Consider the following 11,138-nt stretch of genomic DNA (forward strand, 5'->3'; position numbering starts at 1 on the left):
AATTTGGGTTCTCCTGGAGATCCATGGGAAGTTGATGTTGTTATGTTGTCACTGAAGAAAAAGGACCATCCTGGGGGGATTTTGAAGAGATTTAGAGTGGGAATGAATGGGACCAGGGGATGAATGGGACATGTAGGCCAACATGTTGGCAAATATTCCCACCTAAAACTCTCTCCAACCCTTTCCAAATGGCCCTATAATATATCATCAAATTCAGTCTTTGATGTGTGTTATGGCGCATCTTTAAAGAAGAAATGGCATACCCTGGGACCATATGTAGCCTGTGGGGCCATGAGATTTTTTTTCTTCCTCATTTTCTATAGTTTCTTCTCTTTCCTAAAGACAACAGGAAGGAGGTTTAATACAGTTAAATGCATGTAAAGCATCTTTAATTCAACTACCAATTTTGTCTAAATCCTTAACTTTAGCGAATTGACATAAATTTATCAAAGACAGGGGATTTATACACATTCAAGACAGCAGGAAGTCTGCTCCAAGTAATCAAAGATAATTAATTTTCACTCTTAATGTGAACATTGAGAAGCGAAATTATTTCTCTCTTACCATCTCTATATGAACAAAATCTGTCCTGTGTAATCTTTACAAAAGCACTATACGTTTTTATAGTGTCAGCTGATCTGTATACATCTTCTTAGGCAGTTTATTAGTGACATCCCAAAGAAAAGTGGAAATAGCCTGCTCTGATTTGGTATGATTGGCTAATTTCAAACGCAGACATTTCAGGATCCAAACAGCTCAGGATAGGCTAGTGATTTCTTTTTCTTCCCTTTTTTTCCTTTTGGTATCGTTGCCCATCTTGCAGCTTATTGATCTTTTTTAAAAATGATAATTTAGTTGAAAATTTTGATTTTCAGATTGATCTGGTCTCAACTGCATATTTAAAATTCTCTGAATCAGTGTTTATATTTTAATACAAAGTTGTCTAGCCTACCAAGCATGATAAAATGTCTCTTTTTGTTTGCATTTCTAACATAAATTTGAAGCGCCTTTATACACTCTGAACATTTTTTTTTCTGCTGACATGTACTCTGGTACGTCATTTTATAAATAGATCTTTAAATTATAAGATAATCAAAATTTAAATCCTTTCAACCATATATTTTCTCATTGTTCCATCTGTATATCAAAATGTTCATCCTGCATACATTCCTTTACTTGTTCTTATGTTTAAATTTCAACATGGGTTTATATATGTTAGCAATTTATTTATTTATTTTATTTATTAATTGGATTTGTATCCTTTCTGAGGACTTGCATGTTCATCATTTGTATATAATTATATTCCAAACTTAAAATCTTAAAAATCATAGACTCTTTTGGCTACTTTAAATCTTTGCAATAATTGTAGATAAGAAAGCCATTGGCAATAAGGGTTTTTAACTGTTTTAATATTGGATTGTTATATGCTGTTTTACTACTGTTGTTAGCCGCCCCGAGTCTATGAAGAGGGGTGGCATACAAATCCAATAAAATCAATCAAATTAAATCAATACATTCCTCTGCTGCCAGTTCTTCTTTTGATTTTATTTTGCATTCCTCTTGACACTCTCCTATCTTATGATAGTTTAGCCGTTTGTGTTTGTGGATTATTTCTCAGGTATAAAATTCTTCTTTTGGTAAGAATAACAAAACAGTTTTTGCCTACAACCTGGGTTTATGTCTGTCCCATATTGTCAGGATGGCTTGTATAATGTCATTTTTAAAAGCCATATTGACCTTAACTTCTGCAAACCATAATATCCATGTCAGATCTCAGATCTTATCCTTCTAAGTCCAAGAGCCTTCTATTTCTCAGTAACATCCACTCTTTCATCCAAACCAAATAGCAAGGTGCAAAATACAGTTTCAAAACAAGTTAAACCCAATCCTCCTCTTTTCTTTGCATTTCATAACATCTTACATTTAACTCATGGGTTTTTCCCCATGCCACACAAATGTGTGTATGTGTGAGTATTTGTGTATTATGTATATATCTACATGTCACGTGTGCATATATACATTCAATATATGTTCATACATACATATGTGTATACATATATTAATATACACATGTCTCTGTATAAACATATATACATAACAGTCTCTCTCTCTCTCTTTCTCTCTCTCTTCTCCCTCTGCCAGGGTTTGAATGCATCAGTTGTCAAAACAAATATTGCCTGAAAGAAAAACATCATTCCAGGCAAAACATTCCTGTGCTGGATCTGTGACAGGATCAAAGATGATAAACCATTTAACAGGGATTTTACTTTTCTAGAATTATTTAAAGTATCATAATTACTCTTCAGCTTTGCAGTCTTTATTCCGTAGACTGGAATTCTGTGGGAGCTATCACAATAATCACTGAATATAATATTATAGGCTGAATATAAAAATATCTTTTTAATGACTAGAAAATTAAGGAACTGTCTTGACCTGAATATAGACCAAACTGAAGATTTACTTTCGTTCATTTATTTTTTAATTAAGTGAAAGAAAGGAAAGAAAAGACTAAATTGTCACCACATTGTTCTGTTCACTGAATTCTCCAGAGCTTAAAATGATGGCTGATTAGATAAAATTTGTAGCATTGTGCAGCAGTACAAGTGTTTACACTTGCATCTTACACAGTGTCTCTCTCGTTCACTCTTTTCTTTTCTGTATAAGCATGAGGGATTATCATAGACTTCTGTGTTTTATTTAATCCTAGGGCAAACTGCACAACATGTTAAATATATATCAAGCAGTTATCCCTTTTGTGATTTTGTTCCTTTAAAGAAAGAGAAAGCCATGTCAAGATGGTTCGAAGGATGGACCTCCAAACCCTTTCCTGCCTCTCCCAATTGGGGAAATAGCATTAAAAGTGTAGTGGAAGCCCTACATTAAAACAACGAATGAAATAAAATGCTGATCTCCCAAAACTACTATTTGTCCAGGAAATAACAGTCCCATAATCTCTATATTGAATCTCTAGACTCTTTGTTTATATAGGGATTTATCATTATATTTTACAGATAATTTTTAAGGAAAGGAAAAGGTGGATCATATTTTATTGCATTTTTAATTTTATAAGAGCTTTCATTAGGAACTTATCTGGCCTGTGTTAAAATCCAAACCAGGGAGAGATATCAAGTACGTGAAAAATTTATTTGCTGATGAAAATCCTAAGATTACACTGGCAAAAAGAAGCATATTTTTAATTATGACTATAAAAGTACGGATTTTAATAATAAAGCAATAGGGTGAGGTTTTAAGTGTATTATGCAATAGTTATTAACTATTTCACTTGTTAAACTGTTTTGTTTAATGTCAAGTTCAGATTATATTTACAACTTGCTTTGGGGCCTTTTTGGCCATTAATGAAACTGAATTGAAGGTAAGGGGAGGAGAGGGGAGGGAGGGAGGGAGGGGAGAGGAGAGGAGTGGAAGGGAAAGACCTGTAGTAAGAAGGACAATAGCAAAGAAAAGAAAAAGAAAAAGAAAAGAATTTTCTAGCATCTACAACCAGATTAGAATTTCTAATATTTCATTGAGCACATTTAAATAATTAAATGTACCTTACCATGTTAAAAGCTGCAAATCATTGTTAAAATTGAAGTAATATATGATTAGCAATAGCAATAGCTAATACAGTTTAAATTACAACATGATATTAAAGTTATAATAATTTCTAAATTAGCAGTTAAACACTCTTGGTAAAGAGAAACGCACATTTTTGATGTAGTACAAGTCCATAGATAGAGTGATAATCCAAAAATGGTTTCCAGATAAATTCATTTCTGTATCAGATTTACTTTTATCTTGGACATTTAACATGCTCCCAGATCTTCATTAACTACCGCTGTATAAGGAGCTATGAATAACTTTCCAAAGTATGTACTGTATTCTTGTAGTAGTTTTAACATGTCGAGCTAATTCAGAATTATTTGTGAGAAAGCAAGGCTCAGTAATGTTTAATTTAAACATAGCTGATTTGAAATGAAATTCAGCTTTTAAAATTTGTTTCATTTTAATTCAATTTAATTTGTTTCATGTAGATTTAATTTGAAACAATTTAGTTCATTTCATGTAAATTCAACTTCACAACTTTGTCTTTCTTTCTTTCTTTGTTTGTTTAATTTTATTTATTTATCCGACTTCTATGCTGCCCAATCCCAAAGGACTCAGGGCGGCTTACAACAATATAAAAATACGAATAAAAATAAAAAGAAGTCAAATATAATTTAAAAAATAACCCCAGTTAAAACCCACAACTCTGCAATCCAATCAATACATACATACTATTCAGTATGATTTGGCCATGAAAGATGTACAATTCATAGCCCCCAGGCCTGCCGGCAAAGCCAGGTCTTCATAGCTTTTCAGAAAAGCAGTAGGGTGGGAGCAGTATGGATATCAGGGGGGAATTGGTTTCATAGAACAGGGGCAGCCACAGAGAAGGCCCTACCTCGCAGTCCCACCTATCTGCATTGCTTAGGCAATAGGACCCGGAGAAGGCCAACCTTGTGTGATCTTATTGGTCTCTGGGAAGTATACAGTAGGAGATGGTCTCATAAATAAATAGTCTGGCCCTAAACCATGTTTTGGCTAAATATGGATCCACCGGTTTTTACAGAATGAATAGATCAATACTGGAAAATATACCAGTAAAACATCTTATAACAGTATCTTTAAGAATAATATTTGGTGGGATTTTTATTTTCTACTTCCATTGAAATTCTTATTGTTACATATAAAATTTTTTGCATCTAAATTTTGCATTATTTAATCATTCAGGTTTTAGGGGCGGATATGGTTTTAAGATACAAAAACAAACCATGTTTATAACTTGCAACAATAATTTTGAATAGTGTCTAAATGCAAATTAGAAGCTAAAGGAATTACATAATAAAGCAGCCCTAATATCAGATTCAAACAGAATATTCCCAAGAGCTTTAAAAACTTATTATTCTTTATTAAAATTACTATTTTATTCTCTGGTCTTAAAAGTTTAATAATTGTTTTGTTGAAATGATATCAGAAATTATTCTTTAAAAACATTGGCTGTAATTAGGAAAGTCTTCTTCCCTTCCTTTCTTTCCTTTCCATCTTTACTCTTTTTTTCCTGCATTAACTATGCCAATTGGTATAAACTTCTAACAGAGATGACATTAGTAGTGTACTTTTTACTATGGGACTAACATAATGATCTCTGGATGTCTCTGTGAAACCTGGTGGTGCCACTTGGTCAGTATTTGTTTCACGTATCATATGGAGCATTTCACTTTCTCCACTTTTAGGAAATAATCCAGAATAAGAGTTGACATCAGCATCCACATGGGCAACTTTAACAGCTGCATAAGCCAGCTGTCCAACTGCTGAACTTGGATGCCATCATGAGCAAATTTTCATGGGTGTGTTTTTGACGGGTCATGAGATAGGCATAACTTATTTCTTGAGTGTACTGTTAGGTGTACATTTACTTCCTTATGAATCCTATGCCCAGTAAGGCACAACCGGATCAGATTCCTAACAGTAACAGACATAGAGTTTCTACTGACCTTGGGAAAAATAATTCCCGCAAAATAAATGTGTATGATTTGGTCTTTTGCTCGATACTCAGTGTGTAATTAGTTTAACAAAATGCATTCCCTAAATTAAATATTTTCCCCAAATCTGTCCTCCATAAGTTTGAAAAGATATTGAGTCATTTTTTAAGTAGAACTAGGAACTAAATATGGTTTCAGTAATAAATAAACAAATAAGTTTGGAGAACAGAAGTAAAATGCCTTTACTTTGAAATGTATGCTATATATACTGTACATACTCACATACCCAAAGTGATTTCAACTAATCAGAAATAGTTTAGATTTGTATTGTTGGCACAAAGACCAAACATTTAACAGAAAACATTAGAGAATAGTTGTAATGATACAATTTTATTTATCTGATGTAAAGATATCTAGGCTTACCAGTACAAAGAAATTATATTGTTATATTTGAAGTATTTGTTGGTTCTTTTCTTTCTGTAAGTCATCTAAGGCATGGTTTCTTTTTATCAGAATCAGAAAAACATGAGCATAGGGTCCGAAAAGAAGGTGCTTCATTGTCAACAGTCATAGCCAGCAGAAACATCAAGCAACCTTTGCAAATCCTGAACAAGCTAAGGAAGACCAGACCGGGCTTAAATTTGAGTGGGAGATTTTAAGGAAAACTCAACCTTGTAGACTAAACAAAGAAGTTGAACAAAAAGCATCCCCAAAAGAATGCAATGGTAAATTAATTCATGTGCCAAGAAAAGCACATGAGCATATCCATATGTAGTCACTGACTTACCTGACCTCAAAAACACTAAGCAAGTTGGACTGGGTTAATTCTTGGATGGAAGATCCACCAGGGAATCCCAGGGCTATAGGTTAGACTATAAGGTCAGAATAGATTCCAAAAAGAAATAATGGTTAATTATGTCTGTATTGTTGCCTAGAAAACAATATGTCTGTTTACTTACAAGGAACCAAACCCAACATGAAGGAAACTCAGCTATTTATTTGATCTACATTGTCAACATTAATTCAAATCTATATGAAAACAAATCTTTTGTCTTTTAAAACTGAAAAAAAGAAGAAGATATTTCTTTGTTGGGAATCCTACTCTGTGTATATCTGTAGGTTTTCAGAGAGTAGGATTCTTCAGTGTGGAATACTAGAAGGGATTTTCTCCCTCTCTGCTTGACAAAAGTCAAAAGAAGCAACCTCTCAAAAGTCCAATTGATAGATAAATGGGAAAAAAGAAACCTGGAATAGCCACAGATACAGTGGCAATAATGGGAGGTCATTTTGTCTGTCCATTCTTTCTGTTTTGTCTTTGTGACTATGCTGTAGTAGGAACTTTGTGTTCAAATGATAGTTTATGTATTTGTAAGCTAAGCAATTAAGGCTTATAATTTTGTATATGTATAGACTGATTTAATTGTGTATGACTAGGCCTGTTCTTGACTAAGATATTTGCCAAGGTAAATAGTATTTTATACACTTAATGTATCTGGATTGTATTACTGAATTATTATTAGTATCTATGGATTATCAGCTGGATATCTGCCACCTCCACGTTTCTTCTGTGTATGTGTATCTTTGACTACTAAGAAATTACTCTGCACATTCCTTAACACTTAACACCCTGGGTTATGAGCATTCCCTTAGTGAATGTTCAAAGTTATGCACCCTATAATGTTTGCAAACAAGTTTCCTTCTGAGCCTTCTTTCTCACTGCTGAACTGCTTGAGAAAGGCTTCAACGATAAAAGAGGAAGGAGCGACAAAGAAACAGCCCGGAGAGGAGAAAGATCTTGATTGGTAAGTGATCCTGGCGCAGCACGATGTGTGTGTGGGGGATTGTGGAGACCCCAGGGGAGGGAGAATGAGGTATCTGTGGGTCAGGGGAAGCTTTGGGTCATCTGAAGGAGGTGGCCTGTTCCATCACTAGGCACCCCATGGCCTTCCCCTTCATCAAGAGTACTCATGTGCATATTACGAGCAATGCATTTGGTTAGCGAATGCATAGACAAAAGGAGGAAGTGATCATGTTCATTGTATGAGATTCACTCCTATGAATCCTCATGTATCAAATGGAATAGGCAGGTTGCATTACATTTGTAACTCGAAGTCTGCCTGTATTGCTTAGGGACAGAAATTCCTAACTGTGGTCATAAATTGAGGATTACCTGTAATAAATAAGAACCTGATTTTCTTTAATAATCTTTGTGTTTCTCCACAACCCTAATTCTTAAAATGTATCTCAAAAATGATTTGTCACTATGGAACAGAATTTGATCAGCTTTTCTATCTGTTTCCCTGACAATTCTAGATCCATATGGTTTAGATTCTTAATAATTATCATATTTTTACAAGATAATTGCCCTTGTACTTCCTTCAGAAGCCTCCAAGTGCAGTTTGATTAATATTTTGCTATAAACCCCCCTGAGAACAGAAGTTGTTTTAATTAAGTGTTTGAGATTTGCAAACACTCTGCCCATGTTTGCATTGCAGGTCTACTGTACATCTCCGTTTTCAAAAGTGGAACCCCGTCCATGCACACAGACACACACATACACACACACACTGGACCAGTGAATGTGTGCTTGGATATTTAATTGAACATCTGGTCATAAATCTGTCAGGGTGGAAATCTACCTTGCAAAGCAGAAAGTAAATGAATTTCAGGAGTTCAGACATAGAAGAGCAGATGTCCAGTCAGAAACTCCAAAAGGGAATTGCATATTATGATAAGCTATAATGGTTTGTGCAAACCCAGCCAGTTCTGCTTTGTTATCTTTGATAAGCAAACCATAGCTTAATACAGCATATAAACTCATTTTAAAGTGTGCTCCTAAAGCTATTCTGAAAGCATACTGTTTGTGTAGATTTTTTCCAGTATATTAGAAAACTCTTGGGAATTCTACCGTAGTATTTTTTTTTAAGATTGCAAAATATTAAGGTGTACCTAGATATGGCACTAACTTGTTCATTTCAATAGAAAATCACTAGGCATATTTTACTCTAGCTAATATACCTATTCTAATATATCATTGTCCCAGAAAAAAAGTATGATTTTCAATGCCAAGTCATTTATGAAGAATATCAAAGTGGCCTTAGCATAAGTGCTCTTCAGAAAGACAGAATCAGAACAGAGTTACAACCCAAATCCTGCATCAATGAGAAGACTCATGAGTTATTCAATGGCTTAGAACATTCTCTAGAATAAACACAGTTCTGAAATATGAGAGCTTCACCTTCCGTAAGCTTCTTTTTCATATATGACTTTTGAAAAGAAAATCAATAAGCAGTGTGAATGTGATGCTAATCAATAACTAACATTTGCTGCAAGCTGTCTCATACAAATTTCAATGAATATCACTGCCCTCTGTTCTTCAACTTCTCATGGATAAAGAGCAGAAGCATTTTAGAATGAAGTTTCTCACTTATAGACGTGCTTCGCTTTGGTTCAATATCTTCTTTAGCTTTAAATGCACATGTGTGCTTCCCTTATGCTCACATTTCAGTGGGAAGCTATTTAGAAGCTAACCCTCCCCCCCCCCCCAAAAAAAAGGCACACTGTGACCAGATGGGATTTTGTGAGTCAAAGTTCAGAAAGTATCCAGCTGCTTTGGGATTTCTGATAACAGATGATATTGTGGCAAGGACTTTCTTACCTGTGATTAGCCATGCATCTAAAATTGGAGTGCGTGTATTTTCCTTTATGTCATGGGTGAACTTTTATCACTCCTTGGGTACATATTATTCATCCTTGTGCTGACGCTGACCATAACTTTTGAATGATTCTGGTATTCCATCTGAATAACTGTTAGATCATTCACTTGAGTCCTGCTCATGAAATTTTATTCATCTAAACTTGGAGCTCTGTGGGGGTCAGCCACGGAGACTCCACAATTCAGCACCTGTGGAGTCAATGTCTGATTCATTTCTTTCAAATGTTGTGACATTGTCACAGCAGAAACCAGAAAATAGCCCCCTTTCCCCTGTCCACTCTACCTGTACTTACTCACTTACTGACCATGTAGTTGCGCTAATATAATGCTGCCAATACTTTTACCATGAGACCTATGGCTTTAAGGAAGATGTGAGAAGGAGTTTCTTGGAGGCCAAAGCTAATACATATCCTTTACTCTGTGACTGGAAAGGACTATGAGCTAACAGGTTGCCCCATACAGTACAGGATTCAGTGGTTCATACTGTAGGTCAGTGTTTTAGAAGGCTGTATAAATCACAAAATTGTAATTTAGTTTGTGGTATATTTATTTGAATATCAGATATTGTAGGTAATATTTCCTATTATTATTTAGATTCTTGTGGAAATGCAGTCAACATGTTCTAAATTGTAGGTATTTATTGTAATGCCTTGAGTTATCCACAACTTCCTTCTGCTTTTCAAGTTCCTGCTGCATTTATTTTTATTTTCTAATTTTTCAACTTCTATTTTTTAGGATCTGTTTTGGAAAAGTCTCTTTTATTCTTGCCTGTTCTTCATTTCCTTTACCTAGTTTTTCTCAGTCATAGCCCATTGCTTAAAAATGTTTGAATAGCTTTTGGGTTCTATATTTTCAGATTCTCTGGAAGAGTTTTGCTTGTCAATCCCTTTGTCTAAGTAGGCATCCTGCAAGCTGGCATACCTTAGACATATTGAGTCTGCTTATTTCAGAATTCACATTATACCTACTAACCCTGTATTAGAATTTTGGGAATTGTCATTCCAGCACATTTGGGGGGGAGAACAAAAAACAAAAAACCCCAACAACAACTCAACTCAAAAAAACCAACAAAAACTCAAAACAGATTGTGGAAGACTGGCCTATGTACTGAGAATGAGAAAGCAGGAAAAAAAGTATGGAATTTTCTACATTTCTGTCAGTTTGACAAATATGATGTCCATAGTAAGCTGGGAAACCAATTTTATGGATACACTATCACTACAGATAAATGTCAAGGAAGAAGAAGAGGAGGAGCTACGTTTGCAGAGGTACTTTTGCAAAGGTAATGTACAAAGATACATTATGCAACACTGGGCATTTTTAAAGCAAGCATGCATACTTAGTAATCAACTGAATCCTTGAAAAAACAGATGGCTTTATTTTAGATACTTTAAGTAAGTCATAAAACCAATGGTTTATTCTGTTAGAGCAGAAAGACTGAAAGGGACTGAAAATATATATAAAAGTAATAAATAAAAGTAACAGGAATAAATACTCTTGGGTTATTTTTATTGTAATGTTTATATCAAACTTTTTATTATCAGAAAACAGGCTTGCAATACAGAAATGAGAAATTAAGTTTTGAACTCAAGATAAAGCCCCTGGGTATTTTTATATCAATTTTTTGTGTAGATGTCTTTGGTGCTGCAGACCAGTCATGCTTGTACAACATGCATCCAAAATGATCTTAGAATGCTGATAATAAACCATCATTAATCTCTTTCAAATGTCTAAAATTCTGATTATTTGTCACTCTTGCAAGTGAAAGAGTTTTCTTCAGTCTATATTTTTGCTGTAGATGAAATGCATGTTCAAGAGAGGTGACGGTTTCTCTCTCTCTCTCTCTTTCTGTCTCTTCTCCCTCTGCATTTAATGGAAGAGACAGCCTGTCCCATCTG

Source organism: Erythrolamprus reginae, chromosome 1, assembly GCF_031021105.1.
Source record: "Erythrolamprus reginae isolate rEryReg1 chromosome 1, rEryReg1.hap1, whole genome shotgun sequence".
Taxonomy (NCBI): Eukaryota; Metazoa; Chordata; class Lepidosauria; order Squamata; family Dipsadidae; genus Erythrolamprus; species Erythrolamprus reginae.